Source organism: Onychostruthus taczanowskii, unplaced genomic scaffold (assembly GCF_017590055.1).
Source record: "Onychostruthus taczanowskii isolate IOZ18803 unplaced genomic scaffold, ASM1759005v1 scaffold8, whole genome shotgun sequence".
Classification (NCBI taxonomy): Eukaryota; Metazoa; Chordata; class Aves; order Passeriformes; family Passeridae; genus Onychostruthus; species Onychostruthus taczanowskii.
In genome coordinates this window covers 15,071,327-15,095,825 of record NW_024505892.1, presented here as the reverse complement: position 1 = coordinate 15,095,825, position 24,499 = coordinate 15,071,327, and the positions used below count along the sequence as shown (strand labels likewise).

Genomic DNA, 24,499 nt, shown 5'->3' with positions numbered 1-24,499 from the left:
ATGCCGAGAGGTGCCTAGGGTTCTGAAGAGGTGACAGAAAGATAAATCATGCATGACAAACTGGAACAGAAGACAAGGCTGTATCCAGAATAGGATAGCTCTGCTGGTGCAGCTGTCCCAGCGCACTGTACTGACAGTGTTCCCAGCACAGCCTTCGTTCGTACCAGCAAAGTTATGTTATTTGCTGGCACAGCTTTTTCCTGAGGTCCATCTTCCCTCATACAACACACTAAAAGTGTTTCAGTAAAAGTAAAGGTTTGTTCTAAGTGTATCCACATCGAGAGCTTTTGTGTGTTTTAAGAGATCAAGTCAAGGATCATGCCTCTTTATACCTTTGGCCAAGACAGCAGAGACAGCAAAAATCTGTAAAACAGGCATGTTCTTCATTTGACTGGAGTAAGAAGTCCTTTTTAAAGGCTTCAATACTGGCTTCTGCCCCCATTGGAAATCTTACCTTCTCATGCACTTCTGCAGAAACGCAGAGATAAAATGTCTCACCACACGTGCCCTTATCAGAAAGGTTACGGTATTTCCACAAGCAAAAGAAGTTTCCAGCACTCCTATGACTGACCCCAGCTCCTGCTCCACCCCCATTCTGTAGAAGGCTCACCCACCTGGCCCTGCCCCCATCAGTGAGGCTGAACCTGGGCTAAGCACCCTTTTCCAGAGCCACAGGAAGGGGGAAGCAGACAGTGGGCCTGGAGCTGCTGCCTGCTGCAGGCACAGCCTTCTCCCAGGATGAAGAAGGGAGGACCATGATGTGCAGAGACATGGGGGGAAAATTATGCCAAACCAAGTGCCTGGTACTATGTGGGCAGTTTAAGAAAACAACCAAATTCACCAAGATGATGAAAACAACTGATTTAAGATGTATTTTAAAAATAATTTTATTAGAAGGCTTTCAGGGGCCATGTGAAAAGTTGTTTTCCAGGTGTGATATATGGTATGACCTACTGGTCACAATCATTTAAGTGATTTAAGATTTTAAGACTGTTGTCTGTGATTTTCATAAGTGACTTTAACATGCCTTTGAAGAAATTAGGACCAGCAAAGGATCTGGCAGCATACTCAGTTTTCATCCTGTTAAAGGGCATACCTGCTTACCTGCCTTTGTTTTGACGATGTCTACAGCTGCTGTCATTGGCCACCCAGTATTATCTAAATTTTTTTGTAAAACATACAAAACTTCCTATTTCTGGAAGGCTGGACTTACTCCAGGCTACTATGGTTTCCATAGACAGGAAGCTGAAAGGTTTGGGATTAAAACAGCAGGAGGTTGAAAAGAAAATTGAGGACTTGGAAATAACAACTGATAGTCCTGACGCAATCATCACTGAGAACACTGCAGCTCTGAAAAATGTAATCAACAGCCTGGAGAATAATCTCAGATAAAAGGCTAGGTTTTGGAGGCCAGTGGAAAGCCCCTGCAAGGACAGTTACAAGGCAGGTTCTGGTATACTTTTCCGTAAGAGTATCAAGACTTTTTCCTCAGCGTCATGTAGGAAAACATGATACAAAAGCTTGTAGCTATCCAAGTGATCCCAGCACGTCATTTAAAGGAAAATGTTGTTGGCTAAGAGCTATGACAGCACGTCTTGCTCTAGCTATGGAAGCTGAAGGTCCTTCTGTCCCTACTTGTTCCATGCTGGCTGAAGGCTCACATTTCTACCTCATTCACTGTGAGCCCTCCACTGACCTTCAACCAAAGCCAACCCAGATGGCTTCGCTGGAGTAAGAAGCAGAGCACTTCCACAGCTCTTCTGACAAGCAGGGTGGTGGGGTAGTGATCTCCAGCCTGTAAGCAATGATGATCCATGGGCAGAGGGTCATCCTTAACCTGTGCAGTCCCTTGCAATTCCTGTCCACTGTCTGAGATCTGGAGCATACATGAAGAGTTATGGAAAAGGCAAGATGGAAAAGTTTAACTTGTTGCATCACTAAGGTAATGGCTGAAGAAATAAGCTTACCAGACATGCTACTGAACTTAAAGCCCTAAATGAAAATTATCTATGATATGGTACTTGACAGAGGACTCATTTCTTCAGGGAAGACACACAGCTTTTATCCTGAATTTTCAAAGCTCTTGAATGTTGTTGTAGACAAAGTACCCCCCTTGAATATAATTTTGTGATAGTCAAGACAAGAAAGAACAAAATGCAGACTCTGAATAGTGTACTAGATCCATCCCTCTCTAAATTGCTTATTTTTACTGTGCCCAGAAAACTCATTAAAAAACAATATATTTTAAGAAAAAAATTACTGACCTTTGAAACACAAATGATAATGCAAGTGAGCAGAGCCTCCACTAAATTTGATGCCTGTATTCCAAAAGCTAGGTGCCAGCTCAAACAGATACCATAACACTAAATGGCAGAAAGAGACTGCCTGGTTTAAAGAGACTGGCAGGGATTAGCTAAACCTGGTTTCTGAGGATGTTTCATGTTAACATATGGTATCTTCAAGGCCTGGTTGCCCCAGGAAACAGAGAAATGGAAAAACAGGTTTTTAGGCTACCTTTGCTTTCTCTGCTGCATTCAGCTGAGCTTTGGTGCGGCTGCAAGTCAAGACTAAGGAGTGTAAGATGACAATTTGACCAAGACCCATACCCTTAAACCTTCGAGGTTTGATTTTATGTAAGAGCTCCAGCTCAAAAATTAGTAAAACCAGAAAAATGGTGAGAGGCCACTCTGAATGTAGAAGTTCCATCCAAGGAAAAACCACCCTAGGAAAGGAGACAAGAAAAGTGCATGGGACTTAAAAAATGCTTTTGGATAACAGAATCAACACATAAGGCCCAAAAAAATGCTTCTACCAGGAAAACATAATGCCACTACTAAGAAACATAAGAAATCAAACTAAAGGCTTCTCCTGAAGAATAAAAGACATAGCAACCCACAGTGATCACTCAGAAATTCAGACACAATGAATGGTTAAGAAAAGTGATAAGGTAGGGGGGAAAAAGGACAAAATAAATACCTACGTAATTTTACATCTCCAAAGAATTATTCAAATTCCCACTCGAGCATTTCCAGAGATTAATACCATCATTTTTGGTTCAAGGAGTTACAACAGATATATTAAAATTTAGTCAATTATGTCTCAAACCATTATTGCACTGGTCTAGAACATTTGTGGCTACCATATACTGCTTACACTGCTTACTGCTTCTTGATAGAAGAGCATGCACTCAAAGAAAAGAAGCTATTTTTTTTCTGTCAGGACTCTTCATGGGAGACAAGCAGAATAACGAGATCCCAGGAAGAGGCTCCAGGCAGAGCCTGATGAACCTTGCATGACCTTAGGACACTGCTCACCACTTCTCTAAGGACTGCTTGCTAATACACCAATCCTACAGCAGTTTCAAATGTGATTAAAAGAGGATAAGTAAATGGAGTCAGAATTAACTTTGCTGGGGCTACTTCATTTCTTTCATTCTGACAAGTCAAAGAAATTCTTAACTTGAACTGCCAATGTAGGTTTTGGCACCTATGTTCCAATGCTTTCCATACCATTTCATTACAACTAGTCCTGGCAATGAGCAAGGAAGTCCTCAGTGGGTTTGCAGATCATCACAGCAACATGATTAGAAAACTTGATCCAAATATCATAAAAGTCAATGGAATCTAGATTGAGACCAAAGAGAAATGCTCTTCCGTGCCAGGTGTGATTAACTATACATCATGTTGCTCCTGTGGATGAAAGTCAATCTTTGCCCATGCACCAATTTTAACTAACACCAGAGCCTGCTTTTGAACTATGTAGTGTCATGAAAGAAAACATAATCTGGCATAGAAGAACCATGTCTTCATTTAAAAATTCCACTGGCTACTGTCACTGTTGGGTAAGACTCTCACTCCATTACTTAATGGTATGCACACACATACGAACACATGCAGCTTACTGATCTGTAAGCCCTCTAAACCCTTCCCTGGAAACCTGCACCACCACAGACATTTGTAGCAGGACAGATGTAACTCATGTGGTCATGGGGACACAGATTGTGTCTCACCTCCTGTGTGAAATTATTCTCTAAAATGCTAGACATTGCCTATCTTTAAAATATGGAGAAATTGATGTGAAAAAAAAAAAGAAAAGTATAATCCTAAGGAAAAAAGCCAAATGTTTTAAGTATAGCCTAAATATTTATAAGGTATTTTATTTTAATACCAATTTCCAGAGATTATCCACAAACACACTGTATTATGTATTGTAATGTATAATTAATGTAATAATTATTTGGCATTTTACATCTGCAATAAATGCAAAGCAATATTGGTCTTATTTTTATCTTACATGCAGAGGGCTTCTTTGTCAATAGGGCTATAATAATTTACATACCAACTGGAAGAACAAGTCAGTCTGACAAGAGCTGAATATGAAGAAAACAAAAATCACAGAAACATTTGGGATGGAAGCCACCTCTAAATGGGTCATCCTCGGTCACCTATAATAGTCACTTACCTAGTCTAGCTGTGACTGACCCCACACCCTCCCATGGCACTTTGTTCCACTGACCTAAATGTTGTACAGTAGTAATCCCTTTCCAGTATTGAACAGTCTAGAGCAAAGTACTCCCTGCTGTAGTTTAACCACAGTATTTCACCCCAATTTCTTTTCAGCAACATATGGAAAGATCTTGCCCTTTTCATTCCAGCCCTTGTACCCAAAGCTCTCACTTAGGCTCTCTCCAGACCCAATGTACCTAGATTTGTTCTCTCAAACACACTTTCAGCTTGACTTTGGGTTCTCCATCTTCCTGAAGAGTCCTGTGAACTGAGGTTGCTCTTTGGCTCTTTGATTTTGTGACTGAAGAGGATTTGAAATATTTGCACCAAGTCTAGTTAGGAATTTAATTTATGAGGCTTGAAGTTGAAAATATGTCATTGCACAACTCCCTGCTTTCTAGTGGCATTTGTTCTTTCCAATTTAATATTGTTCTCTGAAGAGATACCTCAAGAAAATCCCACATAAAAGATCAATACTCACATTAATTAAATAGCTGGAATTTAATACCGCTCTTCTTCAGTATGTGTCCTGTAATTCCAGAGAACTTCCACCCAAACACCAACCAAGAGTGTTACCTCTCTCCATAAACTTGTATCACCTCCATTAGGGATTGCTCAGAATGAAGCCAAGATCAGCACCAAGATTACCTGAACATTTGCACAGAACATCTGGAGGCTGTTGAGGCCATACTAAATGCCAGTAGCAGCACAAGCAACTTTGATTTTTAAGTAATACCCTTCACCTGATATATGTGACACACCTGTGCTCCCAACACAGAGGAGGTGCAGGAGCACAGGAGAAGCTGGTGACCTCCTCCTGCTTACAGGAGTCTTTGGCTGAGCCACCTGGAGTCACTCCTGTGTGTGCAAGGCACGTGCCACCAAACATCCATCTGTCCCACCTCTGCCAGTGCCTAACACAGATCCCTCTGAGTGATGTCTGAGCATCCCATAAAGACAGACTGGGGTGGTCGAGCTCTTCATCTGTGACAGAACACCTATGCTGGTTTTGATACCTGAGAAAATGCAATTTCCACGTCTGTGAATTTAAAAATCAGCATTCATTTGGTGTAATCTTGTATCATATATCTGGGACTTAAAATCAATTATCTGCCTGTAATATAAAACAAGTCTGTTTTCCCAATGAAAATGCATGCCTAAAGTGCTAAAGACACATGAAGAGGGGACTTAGTTTCCTCTGTTTAGACACAAAAATTGTCAGAGTGCATCTGAAGGGCTTTGCTCCACTGTTACTTCAAACGGCTGCAATGTAAGACTCATCCAACTTGTTTTCAGAATCAACACATGGAAGGTTTGGGTTTCCTAGTTTTTCACTGTTTCAACAAAGAGAGGACACCACTGCTGGGACTGCCTTTGCCTAGTGCCAGCATGAGAAGCTGAAAACAGATTACAATGGCATGGCACAAGCAATTTCTGTATTAAAGAGAGGGCTGTAAACTCTGATACAAACAGACAAGCATTACGTTTCCCAACATGCAGCTCAGAAGACAGGCTTATTGACCATAAAATGAATTATATAACCCAACTTATATTATGTCATCTGAGACCTTGGTTAGGCCACTATCTTTGATATATATATTATATATATTATATATATAATTATTTCCCCCAGAAAGCTGTCAAGTTACATTCCTTATATAACACTGCTGCAGTGCTAACCTGAAGCATAATGACTGTGCTCATTATAGGGTTATTATGAGCTCTGAGATGAAGAGCTGTCAATAATTTCATTTTCCCCATATAAGGTAAAACAATTTGTCTTTGTTGAAAAGGGAATTCCAGTTATATCTGTTTGAAACACTAATTCCAGAAATAAACAGTTTAAGAGGCGTAACCACAGGTCCCCCTCCAGGAAGACATGCCAGCCTGTAAATCAGGGGGTGTGTGGGACAAGGAGAAGGGAAGCTGCAACCTCAGCTGCTGGACCTGGCCTTAGTGTACAATCCTCTTAACCTTTGTACTGAAGAAGATGGTACACAATCCTGCAGTGCTTATGGCCAAACAGACTCAATGTTTTTTTTGTATAAAACATACACACCTACACAAAGTAAATCTTCTGATAGTTCAGTATAGCCTTTTTTTTTGTCATTTTTGCTGTCAGTTCAGTTCAGCCTATTAAAGACTGTGAAAAGAAATGGTCTTCAGCAGGGATTTATATTCAAATCACATCATCTCAATTTCTTTCAGAAAAAGAGCTATTGACCTGGTTCTTCACTTTTCAGGTAAGTGAAGCCAAACTTTCAGATGCTGCCCTTATGTTGTGATTAGGTTTTGCCAACGACTTCCTATTTAATATACTGCAAGATAAACTGATACTGTGCACTTAGGTTCCAAATGTGTTAAATCAATTTGATAATGACAGGGCAAGTAGGTAAATCTCTACTTGTCCATTTATACAGTAGTGGGTATTTTGGTCATCTTTTCTTTTAAAGACCTGTGATCTAAAGGTCTTTTAAAGGCCCCATCTCTAGTGAACCAGCTTTTGTTGCTTAAAAGTTCTTGCAGTGAAAAAGTATAGGTGTTCCTTTCCAAGGATTCCACTGTATCCCTTACCATCAATATCCAACTGAGTTGCAAAGCATACCTTGGATTTTGTCAAACCCCTTACTGGGGCTTGTCCTGGTTTGTTACTGATGTTTGCCTGGTTCCCAAGAACCAGCTGGGCTTTGTTCAGTGCGGGCCGATGGATCAGCAGGAGATCATGGACCACTGCAGTGCTCACAGCAGCTGCCTCTGCCTGCTCAGCCTCTCTCTCCCCTAAAACCTGCAGTCTGCTTCAGTGCAGCCAGGGCTCAGGGCCTGGGCTGATGGATTAGACCCCCCTGCTATCTAAAAGAGAGGTTTCCATGACTAATGTTCGGGTGTAAGTGTCACTGAGGATGAAATGAAAATCCTGGGAACAACATGGAATGCAGGCAAATTTATTTCAGTGTGTGTGTTACCAAAGTTTTTAATTTTTTAACAAACTAGCAAAAGAGAAGAAATCCTGACTTTAGGGCTTCTGTTCATCTGCCTGCTCCAGGCAGTTAATCTAATGCAGCAAAGTGCCAACCTGCCATAGTGAGACAGCCCTGTTTCACAAGCTCACTAATAAAATGCACTTCCATTCCTAGGGCTCAGCCCACAGTCTGCCACCTTACAGAGCCTCCTCCTGACCCCAGCCCCGCAGGGTGAGCCAGCATTTCATGCCCTCCACTGCCAGACAAGTGACACAGATTTGCAGCTGGAGGTGAGAGAACAGCTGCAGAGAAAGTGCAAACCTTGTCACATCCATGCTGTCCCTACATATCCCTGCCCTCTCCTAGTGGCACTCACAGCTGGCCCCTTTGGGCTCAGCCCCTACTTCCAGTGGCCCCCAAGCCACTGGGACCAGCACAGGCTCCACTCCCTGCCTAAGATGCTGAGGAGTGACGACCAAGAGTCTGCTCCTGCGCAGTCCACCCTAAACCATAACTCTAAATGCATCTTCAATTCTACTCATGTATTTATAGGCCTTTGCATGGGGACAAATTATGCTTTCAAAAATATTACAGGAAAATACTGCAAGTGGTTGCAATTAAAAAAATCCCATCATAATTTCATTAAAAATTAACAAAAAGAAAGCATTAGTGTTGTCCTGCCAACTGGGGGTTGGGGGGTATCTCACATTATTAAATCGAGAAGGCCAGCAATGGAAAGCCTTTTTAGACTGGTGTTTCCATTCCTTCCTCTTTTGCTTGATTCAAAAGTCCTGCATAATTAATACTGTAGTACTTAATAAATGCTTATGAACCTACTACCTCTCTGCTTTTTCCATTTAATTAGGTGATTGACTTCAGGCATACTATAAATTATAATGACAATTTAATTACTTTTTTAATGTGCACACTTAAAAGATTTATAAACAGAAATAGGGTAGTACAGTGCACTCAAAATTAGAAATACCATGAACTGGAGAACAGCACAAGGTAATGACATCTAAAGTATCTCCTCAGTGGCTGAACAGCTGCAGTGACTGGGAGGTAGGGTATTTAAAGTGTCTGGTACAAGTACAGAAAACTATATTTCTGTCCAAATGCCCATGTACACAGCTTTTAACTTTTCCTTCCAGCATTTGCACATCTCACTTGACTTCATGGCAGAAACATAAAGGAGTTCCAAGGACAAGGCAGGCTGCCTACTGCAGTGTCTCTAGGTCAAGTATTCACAAGAAGTGGAAGACCCTTTCTCTTCTTTTAAACAAATCATAAAACTTCTGCATCACTTCATCATAACACAGTCATTGTTAAAATTTGCAGGGGGCCAAAATCTCCTACAATATTCCAGCTGACACAGGCAAACTGACAAAGAGCATGGATTCCATCATCTCATGAACAGACCCTTCCTAGTCAGGAGGCAGAAATGTCTGAGAATATTTCGCACCACATCCTACAACAATCCAAGTTAACTCATCAGATATTGTTGTTATGCCATCTAGGACTCATTCTCCTGTTACTTACAGGAATGTAAAAGCTAAGAGGATTGCATATATAACAAACAAGTAAGAATCAGATCCTTAAAATTAGTGCTCAAAAAATTTGCTAAACTAAAAATTATCTTTTAAAATTTAAATAGTTTAAGATAATAAAATATCAGTTAACCTGCTTAGTTAGCCTACCTAAATGTCCAGACATTCCCAAGCCCTGGTTGGTCATTACAAAGAAAGCTGTATTTTCTACAAGTTACCTATCACCGACAGAGAAAGATGATAGCATTTGTTTTAAATCATGCAGTATGCTACATTGGTAAAAATTTCTCATGTAAAAAAGTCATTAAAATTTTGTCTAGAGGAGACGCTTTCCCATCTGGGAGCTGAATCTGGTTTGGTGTGACTATTCCTGTCTGTTAATTTAGCAGTACAAAGTATAACTCCACATTCTTAGCATACTTACTGGGAATGCTGGCTTCTCTGTAACCAGAACTGCTTACAGAGAGGAAAAAAAAAAGACTGGGCAATTCAGAGTGTGCTAGAAAAATTATGGGCAATTCCACATTTTAAGCATCATCTATCAAGAGTGTTGAATAGTCAAAAGGGGAATAAATTTGAATGCATTGCCAAGGCAAATGCTGTGATAATTGTATCTGCTTCTCCTTTTCAATACAGAAAAAAAATCCCAGACGCTCATCTCATTTGCGCCCAGTAGAAGCTGAGTGGAAAGCGGATCAATCCCACAGCTTCCTCCAGCAGTGTGGCTGCCTGTCCACCTTGGCCAGCACAGAGCAGGACCTGAAAAGGTTCAGGTAAAAGAAAGAACACCAGGAGGCTGAGCAGCGTGGTGAATCACAGGGAGCCGCTTTGTCTGCAGCTTCCGTTCTCTGAGGAACTGTGCAGGGCTGAAACAATGGCTCTCCTATGGAGCTGCATCTCATCTACCTCATCTACAGCCAGTGATGAATGATGGGTCAAGAGGGCAGCAGACTTTGGGTGCACAACCCTTAAATACTTTATCAAAGATGGCAAAAGGCCATGTGCTTCAATAACACAGCAAATACTTCCTTTTGCTGTATAGCAGACTAATTCCTTCCTCTCTGCTGGCTCAATCTGAAGCTTTTTGGTTCACAGCTCAGAGTGTGTGCAAGTTTTGCATTCACAAAACATACACGTAAAAAAGCTTCAGTTTTGTTCCTGAGACCATTCAACTGTAAACATTCTCACAGAAATTGAAAGTCAGTCCTATCTGTGCTGAAATCCTATGATTTCAAAAATACGTAATTCTAGGGATTTGTGGGGATTATAGACAATAAAAGAAGGCACGTTTTACTTATTTTAGAAAGGGAAACTGAATAGTAAGAATTGAAAAAAATTCTAAAACTGTTACTCATCCAAACTTTTCATACTGGGGTTTCCTGAAAGAAAAACATACTGACTTGATAGAAATGAAAAGTTCAATAAAATATAAAAACTTTGTCCCTGGCTTAAATGAAGACAAATGAAAACAATAGGCCTTGTGATACAACAAGATGCTTCAGTATTAAAGTTTTGACAGTATTTTGCTACTTGATGAGTTGGAATACCTTCATGACATAAAAATATGCAAAATAAAACTGAAGCAACATTTTAAATGTTCTGAAGTAAGATGTCTTACTGCTTAAGAGTTGTCAAGGTTTTGTCCCAGTTAGAGGAGAGGTAAAGTATTTCAGAACCTTCTGTCATCTAAATTTTCTTTCAACCACTTTTGTCTTCTGTTCCTCCTTAGCTGTTTCTTTGTCTTTTTAGTCCTCTAGATATCTTTAAAATTTCATCTAACTGCTCTGAATTTGACAACAAAACTCAATGTTCCAACAGGACAGAAAGCTGTGGGCTCATGTTTGGTTTCTAAAGGAAGTGGCAGAAAGCAATCTTGGAAAAAAACTCCCAATCAGCTGTGATCATTTCAGCTCCCTTACGAAAAACATCAGCAACAGAAGAAGCCCACTTGGGTTCCTGCCTACCCAGCACCAGAAGCCGAAGTAACCCTGTAACTTTACGATCATTGTTTAATGGCGACAACACTTAGTACTGGATCATAATTTTCCCATTTTGGAGGCTTTGAGGAGTTGGTTGACACCAAAACACCGATGTGAGCAGTGAGGCAGCAAGCTGTGCCATCCCACCACCCATCCTGCAGCGGCACAGGGAACCTGAGCCTTTCGCCTCCAGACGCCTTAGGGCAGAAGAAATGGGTGTTTTCCCTCCCGAAGATCTCACATCATTTTCATTCCTTTTTCAGAGTGTGAAACTAAGATTGGCACCAAACTGCATCACCTTTTTAATGCATTTTCCATCCAAACTGAGAGGCACTTGAGGAGCCACAGTGATGTCCCAGAGAAAACACATTCAATATAGCTTTTCTGCTACACCCACCTTCAGTTCATGGCCCAGCACTCTGCTCTCATTTAGTCATCCAGGTGAGGAGAAGCTGACAGCTGGAGGAGGGAAGAGATTGGGAGCCATATGGAGCTACATTCAATTTTTGGTATGTATTTGTGAATAGATACAAAAGAGATAAATGCTGACATGCATAAATTCATATTTTATCAATACATATTTTGGTACTTATTGTCAGAGTAATTTATTCCAAAATCGGCTTTTAAAAACGAACTGCAGTTTAAAGGAAATTCCAACCCCGACTTAATTTCTTGTCACAAATCCAGGATCCCAATGGCATGAAGCAGGAGGCAGAAGCCCACTCAACAGGGTTTACCTCATGATGCCAGAAGGGAAAGTGGTACAAATAACCAAGAACCCAAGAGAGGTAGATTCTCCAGGTCACTGCCCAGGACAGGCTCCCCAGGAATGGGGATGCTTGAGCAGGCGTGGGCAACCAGCTTTGGCACAAGGAAGCATTGAGGGTCCACATCTGAGCTGCTGATGCAGAGGGCAAGGGAGCTGATGGCTTGCATGCAGCGTCTTGTAATAAAAAACGTTATCAAAATTACAGGATTCACTAGACTGGCTGCCTGTAATTGCTGCACCTACAAATGTTCAGTTTCACTTCTCAGATTTATTCAAATAATCCAGCCCCCATGGGCCTGCAAACCTGAGCTGCAAGTCTGAATACGGAAGGGGATTTATTAAAAGACTGCTGGTGCATCTGACCATGACAGAATGCTAAAAAATGAAAAAGTAATGAAACACACAGAACATTTCTGAGCCCCAGATTATGTTTGGCTTGGATCCAGTGGACACGTCTGATATCCACTGGTTCCCCTATTACAGACTGTTATCTCCCCAAACTTTGATCTAAGGCCACCACAAGAGCAGAGGAGCGAAAGTGTCTGTGAGAGTCACTTATTCCATTAGTCAGAAATCAAAAATCAAAAGAGCCACTTGAAACACTAACAGAACGCAAAAACTCATCACTTCCTTCAGAGAAGGGCAAAATCCTTATTTGCAATTGTTGATTGGAACATGTGCCATGGCAGAAAATTTCTGGACTCTATTCCCAGCTCTTAAATAGTTCTGTGGCTGGACTCCAGCAAATGGTTTGATTTTTTTATGCTTTTTCAAAATCATAATAAAAAACACATACCCACCTCACAGAATAGAGGCTTCATCAATGTTCCTAACTCACTCTCAGCTTCTTAAGTAGACAGTCCTGCAAAAGTGCAGAGCACCATTATTTAGATTTGATTTGGTTTTTTTTTTTCAATAATCCTGTCTATTACTTTGTTGGGTTTTTTTAGAAGTATTTTTCAGGTAGGAACAATTTTGGATGCAAAATCAGCATCTTCACCTGGAGACTGGCCTCAGGCTTCTGCCTCATGCATATGTGTACATCATATCCCTACATCTTCCACAAAACAGAAAGTGAGTCTGTGAACAGGTCAGTAGGACACAAGCCAAGCAACGCCCATCCAAATCTGAATGCAGAACAAACAAAAAAGTGGGTATTATTAAGAAGAAAACTCTTTCCTAAGAACTCTGTTTCTTCAGGGTCACACAGTCTGGGTGCAATGTGTAAAAAATGGCTTTCTGAGGCACTGTGGTGTCTTCTGAATCACTGCCATTACCCGAGAAAACCCCAGGAAGTGGTTTGGATGAGAAGCTGGACCCAGCTTGCGTAGGTATCAGCTGATGTCAGAGTATACACAGCACAAAGCCCTAACAATATGGACATTGAGAAACCAGGAATAACCTTCTCTTATCTCCTGCAGTTGGGGAAATCATTTCTAACCCAGTGACTACAGAGCTTAGCAATAAGTCAAACAGTTAATTATTCACTATGCTTCCTAATTAATCTCTATTTCAGGCCAAATCTTTGTATGCCCATAAAAACAAGAAGATCTCCAGTGAGGGAAACAACAGCATGAGCTTTTGGACCTCCTTCTGCAAAGCAATTCGTTTTTCCATAAACAGTTACTATAAGCAAGGACAAAGCAACAAACCAGACAGCCATCTGTGTAAACCAATTTAAAAGGATGGTGACCTCATAACATTTTTCAAACTAACGCTCTCCATTTAACTTCTGCCACCCCGTCCTGCCCCAGCAGATGCTGGGTTCGAGCAGGTCCTCGGGTGAGCACGGTGCTTTCGCTGGAGGGAAAGCTGGTGCTTTAAAGGCACAGTGATTTCCAACCCGTGAAAAGAGCATGTCAATGAAAATACCTCGGCATATATGGAAGCAGGGTAACCTTAGCGGCTGCCCACGCTCCCAGAGGGTGTTGCCACAAAGGTCTGTGCTATGTTTGCCAGCTGAGCTTCCTAGAGGTATGAGGTCAAGCGAGCACAAAGGTTCAGGCCACTGGTGGTAACACAATCCCTGCTGAACTGTGTTCTTTCTTACGACCCAGGGAGAAGCCAGAACAAGCACAGATGGCAACCACATTAGAAAAGAAGGCAAACTTGATAGCCTTAGAGCAAAACTTATGAATCCACATACAGCACAGCTATCCCATGTGTACCCAGGATGGCTACAGCATCCCCAGCTCATTCTGCCTATTTAGATTGGAATCCAGTGAAGCTTCAGGCAAAATATGCAAAATAAAATACCACATAAAACACCTACAAAGAAGTGCAAGTAATAAATACCCAAGGACATGTCTTGCACAAGGTGACTTGCAGAACTGTCCTTTATTCCATTTACTAAAGTCAGTCACATCCACACAAGAGCTGAGAGCAGAGTGCATCAGATGATGGTGACATCAGACCATTGGTAGCACAACAGAAGGAAGTGCACAAACTCATTTACAAGGGCATGTGGACTACAAACATTTCAGTATTAAAGAAGGTAACTGAAAAAATGTATATTCTGTATAGTCTCTTTGTATTTCTAAACTTCAGAACAACATAACAGCATATAAACTGTATTTCAAGTGGTGGAAGGAAGTGTGTGCTTCACCATTATATAAAGATGATGTTTCTAATCTATGTAATGCAGATATGGTAAAAATTATTTTCCACAATGCCAAGGCTTTTTACATGGACTCTTTTTTCTTTAATCTGCATTTTCAAAGAGTCATTACTTTACTGCCACAGCGCCTGATGTTTGTGTGCCTGGTATTTGTGTTTGCTTTAAAATAATGGCTGTGAGGTGAAGGTAACTTGCCCTTCTGACCCAGTGCGTAATTGTACAACAGTTTGTGCAGTAATAACCCATGGTACACATAAAGTGACAGTTCTCTAATTGGCATTTGCTGAACACAAGGGCACCCTCTGCAAACACAGTGGCTTTTTTTATTGGCAACCTCTTTAATTATTTCACTCTTCCTAACACAGAATCTCCTTTCTCTTGTTAAAGAACAAACTGTTCCTCACCACAGCCACAGTAATACTATATATTTCTTAATAGGTATCACTGAATACTATTAAAGATTAGCCTTAAAAGACAGAGTAGTATTAACAGCTGTCCTGGGAATTTGTTCCAGAAAACGGAACACTTCTGACCTTTGAGTCTATGTTTCAGTGCCTTTTTGAGATGCTTCAGAACAAAAGTTCAAGTGGCATCTCCTTTCAGTTTGTCTCATCTTGTTGCATGTTAAAAGTGAGGACAGAAATCCTAGAGAAGCCTGGCTGGTGCTGCTTTCCCTTGCCTCCAGTTCTGCCATGTCAGCTGATCCTGGCACATGGAGCATATTTCTCTGCTTCCTTTGGTTTTGTCTTTCCTTGGTCACTGCTTCGAGTCCCTACCCAGCCATCTCCACGGCTCTCCTGTCACTGCCATGTTACGTAAAAACTCAGAAATGGCTTAGGAAACATTTAAATCTGTGCTATCTTGGCAAGCAGCTAATCCTTGAAGCAAATGCTACTTACACAACAGAGTGCCTGCATTTCCTACCCTGTCGTGGAGATGTCATGCCTCATCTCCTAAGGCTGGAAGAAATGCACAACGCTTCATAAAATAGCTCTGACTTTCCATTTCTACTATATAAGCATCTTGTTATCTGTTTTTATTGGGAGAGAAAATGGGAAAGGGAATTCCTGGAAGAGATTACAATTGTCAAACTGGCTTTTGATATCTGTTAAACAGCTGAAGCATTAATTTTTTGGCGGCACTGTTAAAAGCCTATGAGAACTTCCTGACTGAAGTGGAGGAAATAGTACATTTAGTTCAACTACAAGCTGTACTTTTTAAAAAATCCATATGAAAACAGACTCATTATTCATTTTTCTGTTAATATGTGGTTTTGCCCTGCAGTTTCAGTAATATTTTTTGTAAGACCTGGCAGTCTCAAAAAAGAACTGTAACTTAGAGCTAATGTTTTAATAAACTCTTGTTTATACTATAGTCAAACCAGAACAAACAAAATACAGCTACAAATGACATTTTTATAGGAAGTCAAGAAAAAGATTCATGTGTCTGAATATTTTAGTTACAGTGTGGTAGGCATGACTATTATTTCCTGTAAAGAAAATGGAAGAAGGCTGCCATGGGAATAGAGCATGGATATGACTTGGGCCTCTAAAGAGCAGCTGGATAAAAATACCTTACAATTTAATGCAAAACTCCCATCAAGTATTCTGAGAATTTTACAATGGAGCAAGATATGGCCATGAGAAATGCTTGGAGTATTCAAAATACCACCATGCTGGATTACTGCAAATGCCTCCCTCTGTGGTAAAACTGACAAAAAATTTCACAAAGAAGATTTGCAGTGAGATAGACAAGAAAATGACCATTTTTAAAAGGTGACCTTAGAATCCCAGAAATTACCTCAAAAGGGAAATGACCAAAGTCTATTAGATCACATTGTATCTAAGTAAGAAAAATCTATGAAGTATATTTTTCAGCATTTTGTCCAGTTCACTTTTTAGTTGCTCAAACTAATCAGGTCCTCTACCTTCTATCAAGAGAACAGACTTCCACCATAATGACTTTTTCCTAGTAGTTAAACTAATGCTCCTTTTGCTCATTTGCATAATTTTACTACTTCATACCTCTTTGAGACATTCCCTTCTAGGTGATCTGAGCTTTATGGAGAATGGAGAAATAACAGCAAAGCACTATTTTCTTTAGTCAATGTGATGCTCCATGATTTGGTTAGACTGAGAAAATTTGGTTACTATCACTTTTCCCTGCATATTAGTGAAAGAGGGTTTAATGAGTTTTCTGTTTCTTAGTTGTTTCTATTCCCAAATTGCACACTTCCAGATTAGGATGTCTGGCTGGCCTTTGTATAAAGAAATAGAATTCCTTGAAGGAGAGAAAGGAGTTTCACACTGCAGATTGTTATCCTACCTCCCAAGCAAGGGACAGAAGATGTCATGACCATGGACTGACTTTATACCTTCTCTCTCCCTGAACACAGATGGTCCCAAGCAGCACACAGAGCAATCCCCAAACATTCATTCACTTCACAACCCAAAAGGACAAATAAGTGTGCAAGAAGAAATGAGAGTCCATCCTTGAGGATGTTGGAATAAGTTTGTGAAAACAAAATGACTACCTGGTAAGGGATTTAATTTTTTAACTTAGGTGTTATTATTTTTACCTAGTTGTTATTATTTTTAACTATTCCGTATCAACTGGAAATTGTACTTGAGAAAGACTGGTTGAGTTTTTGGAAAACTCCTCAATGCTAAAGGCCTGTCTGCAGAGGGACAAAGTCATGTCATGAAACTACAGACACTTGGCAAACTCCTCAGCAATCTTGAGTAAGTACCTTGTAATGTCCTTGTGATATTAGCTATTGAAGTAGCATGTAAATCCTTCATGACAGTGCCATTTTTGAAGTGCTGCTGTACCATCAGGTGTCCTGACATTATCAAGGCTCCTGGGGATGTCAGTGTGTGGTATCTCTTTCTCGCCTCCTTTAGAGCAAGTTTCCAAGCCAGGATGTGCAAAAGGCCAGGATGTGACTCAGAAAAAAAGTAACTTGGCTTAGAAAGAAGCTTCTTCCCTCACTGTCTCCTTGGAGTACGGGACCTCTTTATCCAGGATAACCCTGTCCATTAGCCACTCCTGTCTCAAGATTCATGCCTGGCTTTTCATCTGAGAACAGGCAGCTGGTAGGGAGTGCTGGTGGCTGCAAGCAGATGGACAGGGATGCTGGGCTGAGTCACTGGCAGCTCACCACTTGTTGAGCTGTTTGAGGTCCTGCAGGAAAAATGCTCACTTTGTGACACTAAAGAGAAATACTTCCAAGAGCAAAAATCACTAGAAGAACTACTGCTCCATGTAGATATAGGAAACGAGACCAAGAAAAGGCTTTGCCGCAGTTTACAGGAGTTGGTGCCAAACTACCAACATAAAGGAGGTACCTTCCTGTCTGCCTTCACCTGCAGTATATTCCTTCTCTCTTCTGCCCACCTGCCAACAAACAGGTGGATTCCATTCACATTAACTGTTTGATGCCAGGCTAACATTTATAAATCTATGAAATTACTGACAACCTAGTCCTAGATCTCCAACTTTAATCTTATTAAAGGCGCTGGCCACTTGCAGGGAAGACTGAGCTGATGACTAAAAGTCTCAGGACCAAAGTTATCAAGCACAGAACACACAGGAAGAGCTGAAGTGTACCTCACTCCATTCACTCACATTACTGTATACAGTAACATCAAAAACATGGAAGGCTCTTCATTCACTGGACCAAGTGGATTTAAAAAATCATATTCACAAAAATGAAGTAGCTTTTTTCACTGTTCCAACTTTACACTGCATTTTTCCTGTATTATTTCCACGCATTATTTTCCTTCCTCTTTGCTTTTGTTATTCTATCACTACAAATGTGAGCAATGTTTATGAGTAACTCCTTATTTTTCCTTAATGTAAAAGTAATGCCTAAATGAAGTGATGTCTAACCTTTATTTCTTCCATGATACCCAAAGGAGTAAAACCCCAAACAAACCAATGAAACTATACAAACTATTGCTCACAAAACCTGACCAAAACTGCAGTTTCCAAGCATCTGGGAACTGGTTCACTGATTTCAACTGGACTTTATGGAAACATAAAGATCACCTTGAGAGATCAAGTATTTATGACTATAATAGATGATTTTGAATGAAAACAAACAAAATATACCATGTCCCCTGAAAATGTCAAATCACACTTTGCCTCATATTTCAGAGTATTTTTACAGAGTACAGCTAGCTCACACTAATAATGTATATTTACTTATGTTTATGATTTCACTAATGAATGAACAGCACTGCCTGCTCCATACAGTCACTCTTCAAACAAAATAGTGCTGTCAAAACAGTGGGCCATGGCAAGGTGAGCTTTCTGATTTTTTTCTCTTCTTTCTATCCCAGAGCACCTCTTTACACTCAAGAGTATTTAAGCTCTGAGAGTACTTTATGTAAAAATGATACAAGACTATTAAATACCAACTCATGACCCTCAACAAATACCCAGCACTACAGCAGCTGTACAGAGTGTACAGTCATAGATTTAACAGGTGGGAGAGATGGAAGAGAAAAGAATTGCATTTAACCTTAAAACAGATTTCAGAATGAAGCCCCAGTATTCCTGTGTCAGGTTCAGTCTCCGTTTTTGCCTCCCAGGTATGGTAATTACAGTCCTGTGCCCACTGGGAACTAGCTGCACACTGAAACACCAACACGCTTTGCTGGAGGAGGAAGAGCTTTGCCGATGGAGATATTACAAGATGCAGCAGTGAATACTCTGACTTTCGGTGAGTGTGCAGTATCCCTTGCTCACAACACCTAATTATTTTAACTGAACAGATGAATATCTGGTTAGCCACTGTGCAGGGAGACTTTCAAGATTTTAAAGGCGGACATTGAATAAATGAAGGCTCTTGTGGAAAAACAAGGCTTTAGCTACTGTGGTCATCATTCCTCAATTCAAGCTGTGCCAGCAGAACTCAGTGCCTGCACTTAGTCACTGAAAGCAACAGGGTGTAGGCACACAGACCCAGGCATCCACGGGGCGTGACTTCGCTGCAGGGTCAGCACCTAAATTAAGTTTGTCCCCAGCGCGACATCTCTGTCACAGCACACAGGGAGGTACCTACACACCCTGCCACATGCCAGTTTGGATTTCATCCCTCTGCCTTGGCCTCAGTGCCAAGCATCAGGAAACGGCAGGCAACTTGCCAGCACTTTTTCTTAGAAAACGGCAACCCTTTCTGGAAATGTTCTGAAGGTTTGAAGAGTCTTTCTAGAAAGGTGGTAATGCTGAGCTTTTGCACAAATACTGTAAATGAAAGCTACCCTAAAATACTATCACTATCCTAAAACATGATACCCCTAAAAATGGGGGCAAATGAGGTCAATATTAGCCAAAAGATATTACTGTGGAGCTAGGCATTTTGATTCCTAGAAAGCTGAGGTAAATGACACATATAGTACCATCAACCAGTTAACAAGCTTTACATTTGCAAAGCACACCCTAGGAAAATCCACTGATTTTTAATGCAAATGACTCAAGATTCATCAAACATTTTTGTGCTCAACCTTTTACAGATTTTGAATTATATAACCAGTTTGTCATGAATCCCAAAACGTTACTAAAGCAACTGAAAAAAAACAAACTCAACAATAAGAGTATACTCGTAAATCACAGTTCAGTGAAGACCCTTCCATTCCCTCCTCTCCCCCTCTTGATTTTCCAAGCCTCTTTTTAACTGCAGCTTCTCTTCCTACTGCTTCTGCCGAATGCAATTCTTAACCAGCACTCAACTAGCCAGAGCAGATGAGAAAATTTACTTCAGACCCAGTGCATGTGTTGGATCTGTCTGAAGGCAGCAGAGAGGTACACACGAGGATGCGAGGGCATCCACGCCATGGAGTGCGCACCTGTAAGCGCTGTGTCAGCGAAGGCACAGACAGGGGTTAACTGGCTTCTGCAGGAAGCCTGGTTTCATTCATTAACTGCGACCTCTGGGCTAGTACATGCGGAGGAGGGAGCACACAGGCGAGTTCAAACAAAGCTCCTGTTTTCCTCTGAAACTTTTCAAGTCTCAAAATCTCGCACAAAACCCAATCTGCTGTCACCTGAATGGAAAACAATAGCAGGCACTGAAATAAGTAAGACCCGCGTGAGAGTTTGCAAGCCCAGCCTGTGCAGAAGGCCACCTGCCAACAGGAAGAAGTGGTGAGAAGGAATTTGGATCCAGCTGCTATCCTCCCTCAGCCAAACAATGCCACACGATAAACAGCATTAAGGATTTTTTTTTTTAATCCTCAATCACACTGGGAGCATCTATATCTGTCATTTTTACTCCCTGGTTGCCAGGAGAAGCACTTGAGAGATTTCTGTGCACAAGTTCACAGACAGCCAATCTCCTGTTTCCCATCATTGCTTTATCAAAGGGATTGAGACAAGAAGAACAGGAGGGAAAGAAGAATAAATGACAAAGTGCCTCGCCGTAGGGCTGACTCAAGCTGCTAAATTCATCACAGGTAACACAGAAAATCTTGTAGCTGTCTTGCAGCCCCATTTCGCATGTCAGACAGAAAGGCAGAATGGACATAGAAAGAGGAGATAACTCAGTTATTTCCTTAAAATGTCCTTATTTCCTTAAAATGAAGTACATAGAAAGAGGAGATAACTCAGTATCTGCAGTCCTTATTTCCTTAAAATGAAGTACTGAACACCAGGAAATGAACTAAGGCTGTGTGCTCAGTGGGTCACTGTGGCAGGTGCAACTTAACCTTAAGACCACGTAGCCTACTGCACCTTCAGATTTAGCCCAGGCAGCACCTGGGTGAAGCATGCCAATAAATCCACTGATGGTAATAAAAAGGGTTAAAAACCAACCAGACTGCAGCTGAAAATTCCACAGCGTTTCCCTCCACAGAGCTGCGAACCGCGCGTCTCCCTGGTTTCAAACGAACGGAAAAACTGCCCTAAAGATCAGCCAGCTAAACACATGGCACGGCCAGTGCCAGCGGCGGGCACGGGGGGCTGGAGAGGCGGCAGAACGGGAGCATCCCGGCCGCCCGGCGATCCCGGCGTGCGGGGACGCGCCACTCGCGGCTCCTCGTCGGCGCCGGATTCACCGCCTGGCAGCCGAGGAACCCCCTCTCCTTCCTCCCCGCCCCAGCCCCCGGTGAACACCCAGGATCTGGGCACTACCTGCGTTTATCAGCAGAGCCATCCCGTGTCTTCAGTCATTCAAGGAATTTAACTGCCTGGAAATTCCTGTTGTCCATTATTTGAGGTCACAGATAAAAGCTAAACAGCAGCCGTGACTCCCATCAATCATAAGTCACTCACTGATAGAGCGTATGGTAGGAGACCTACTGATGTAAGCTAGTCACCAGAGAAAATACCCACTGATGACGCATATCCAGGCACAAAAATAGTTATAGGGCCCCCAAAGGGATTATTCAACAGCCTACATTTAGATATTCCTTCAAGAGACCCGCAGTCAATTTGCTGCTATTAGATGGCTGGGGAACGTTGAAGTTTAAGTTTCCTCAGCAGACATAACCACAAATAGCTGGTTTAAATAAGCTACTGCAATTACAAGCTGTTTTGTAAATTTTAACACTGCATTATAGCGATTAAGTCTAAACAGAACCACTGGCTAAATAATGCTGTATAGCCTTTGCTCTCAATATTTACCAATTCCTCCTGCATATTAGCCAGCAATGAAAAGAAAAATTTAAAATTAATTCACAAATGTTTAAACTAAGCCCCTCGTGCTAGCCTAGAGCAATGTTTCTTTATCAAAAAAAACCCCAACACAATATATGCAAAATCATATGGGCTATTTTGGTGCTGCTTAAATGCTATCTGGATCAACTTCTGCCTTAATTTTTATCCTTCTTTGGTATTTGGCTCTGTACTACACAAAACCAAAAATACCCAAACAGTTAATCTTTCTTGCACAAATCAAAACCATGTAAAGGTAAATTATTGCAACATGCAAAAACCACGTACCGTGCACCCGTTTTGAGCAGGGGCTAGAAAGAGGATCCCCAGAAATCCCTTTGAGCCTAAATTATTCTGCAATTCTGTGCAGCTGGATTTTTTGGCATTAAAAACATAATCCTCTAAATTAACCAATCAACTGATAATCCTACAATACTCCTGCCCCCTTCAACAGTTTCAGGATCCTTCTCATGCCCAGACAGCAATAAAACTTACTAGGCTATAGCTGAGCCTACTAACACCGCTGAGCACGAAACACTGACTTGTGCATTTTTGGCAATATTAAAATCTTTATTTTTTAAAATATTTGATTTTAATATCCAACCCCCCTTTTTAAAAGCAATTTTGGTGCTTAGGAGTCTAAAGTTTACTGAGTTTTTATTGCACGTTTAGACTCTAAATATAGGAAAATATTTTATGGCTCTGATGCCTATTTTATTGACATACTTTTGGAAAGCATTACCTAGCCAAACAAACACTCAAGGATTTATAGTGTTTATGTTGTAAAGCAGGAGAAGGAATTGTCTCAGGCTGTGAACTTCTACCTCACTTTCTTCATCTGTGATAACATTATTAAAAATAACACCAAAAATTATTTTTAGCACAACTGTTTCGTAAAGCCCTCATGTTTCTCTCATGCATCCATATGCTGCCAGTCCACATGTCCTAATTTAACAGCCCTAAGAAGAAATATTGGTGCCCTCTAGCTGATTTTCCTCACCAATTTCCTGCAGACACCAAGCAGCAGTCTCTTTTCTCCTGACATTCCCGGGTCTTTCACTGCTGCCCCCAAAATGCAGTGCCCTGGAATAAAACAAGCCACTTCCTACAGAAGATACAGGAATCAAAACACTCAAATCCCTTAGTGCTCTCAACTGTAGGAGCTCTTTAAATAGCATAAATGCTATGAAAAACAGAAAAGGTATAACTCTGTTCAATATCACCTTACCAAGCACCGGTGAAGCACCTAAATATACTTTGTAGCAAGTCTGCACATTCCTTGGGAAAATACAAGCTGCAATTCTGCAGGAACCACAGGAATCCCCTCACCCATTCAGAAGCAGTGCAATTCCCCTCCGTCAGGAGCCTCAAAAAGCTCATAAGTATTTCATTGTGTTCTGCCACACATTCTGAGTTAGTTGGTGATGGATCAGACAATTTCACAGCTCAGAGCCCAGTGTCTCCCTTCTGCCATCACACAAGCCTTGGCGAGCAGGGAGAGCTTTCCTCTCCTTTCACTCTGATGTCTGTCAAAGGGACGGACTCCCCGCTCCACCCTCCCTGTTCCCATCCCCTCTGCCTCCAGCCCTCTCCTGGAGGCTGCATCGGGTACCACTGAGGTACAGGGCCTCATCTCCCTACAGCTGCATGTCCCTGTCCAGCAAGGACACAGCTGGAGCACATCTCCAAGCTGGGAAAGCCACGAGGCAGGGATACTAATACATACTTTGAACACCGCCTCCAATATGACAGGTGACGTCAACAAAACAGTGTCCAAATCCCAAAGAGGAGATCTCTCCTGGCTGGAGGAAAACCCCTGCTGAGGAAGAGCTGTCTCAGGAAACGCTGACCCTGTGGAGGCAGGCAGCTGCCTGGCAGCTGCTGGAACAGCTCTTTGGCACCTCTGAGTGAGTGCATCTGCTCTAAGCCACACCAGAGGCCACCGGCTGCCCAAAGGATGCGAGAGAACAGGAGTCTGTGTGGAAAGCAGGGTTAAAGCTCTGTCCTCTTCCTCCTCGTCCAGCTAAAAGAGGCAGAGGTTGGCTGGAGCTGGCTGTCTCTGTGCATTTAATTAAAGCCATAAACCTCTGTGGAGAACTCTGGATGGCCCTATTAACCATTAATCAAATTAAACATAGAAGGGAGATCAGCATCTGAAGCTCAAAATAAATACTGTGAGACAGACTAACTTTTAGGGTTGCCTTCATAATCCTGGAAAGGTCCATTTGAACCTTGATTGGGAAAAAGGAAGCTGCAGCACATACTGTGTATTTCTGAGTTTGAACAGCAATTGCAAAGCAGAAACTGCTTAAATGTGTGGGAAGCATCAGGCTGATCCTGCAATTTCCAGCTATCTTTGGAAAGTTAACTTCCCGTGTGCCATCTGCCTGTTGGAAGACAGAATGGGTTAATCACAGTGGCCAGGCATTTTGGAAGGGTCCTAGGGCTCCATTTCTCTAACACCTT

At 41.6% G+C, this 24,499-nt stretch overlaps 1 protein-coding gene across 7 annotated transcripts in view; it reads right to left on the bottom strand.

Annotated features, from left to right (window-relative positions):
• The window catches only part of HIVEP2 (HIVEP zinc finger 2), a 135,928-nt gene that overhangs the window by 61,413 nt on the left and 50,016 nt on the right, over positions 1 to 24,499 (bottom strand). The window contains exons 3-4 of one of the 7 annotated variants that reach the window (XM_041423714.1): positions 12,561 to 12,622; positions 11,389 to 11,450 (exon numbers count right to left, since the gene is read on the bottom strand). The exons of 2 other annotated variants lie outside the window; for them this stretch is intronic. The gene's annotated coding sequence lies outside the window, so the exon portion shown is untranslated. Of the gene's footprint in view, positions 1 to 11,388; positions 11,451 to 12,560; positions 12,623 to 21,193; positions 21,484 to 21,511; positions 21,627 to 24,499 lie in introns of those variants that run through there. 4 more of the 7 variants (XM_041423720.1, XM_041423719.1, XM_041423717.1 and 1 more) reach the window with 4 other exon arrangements.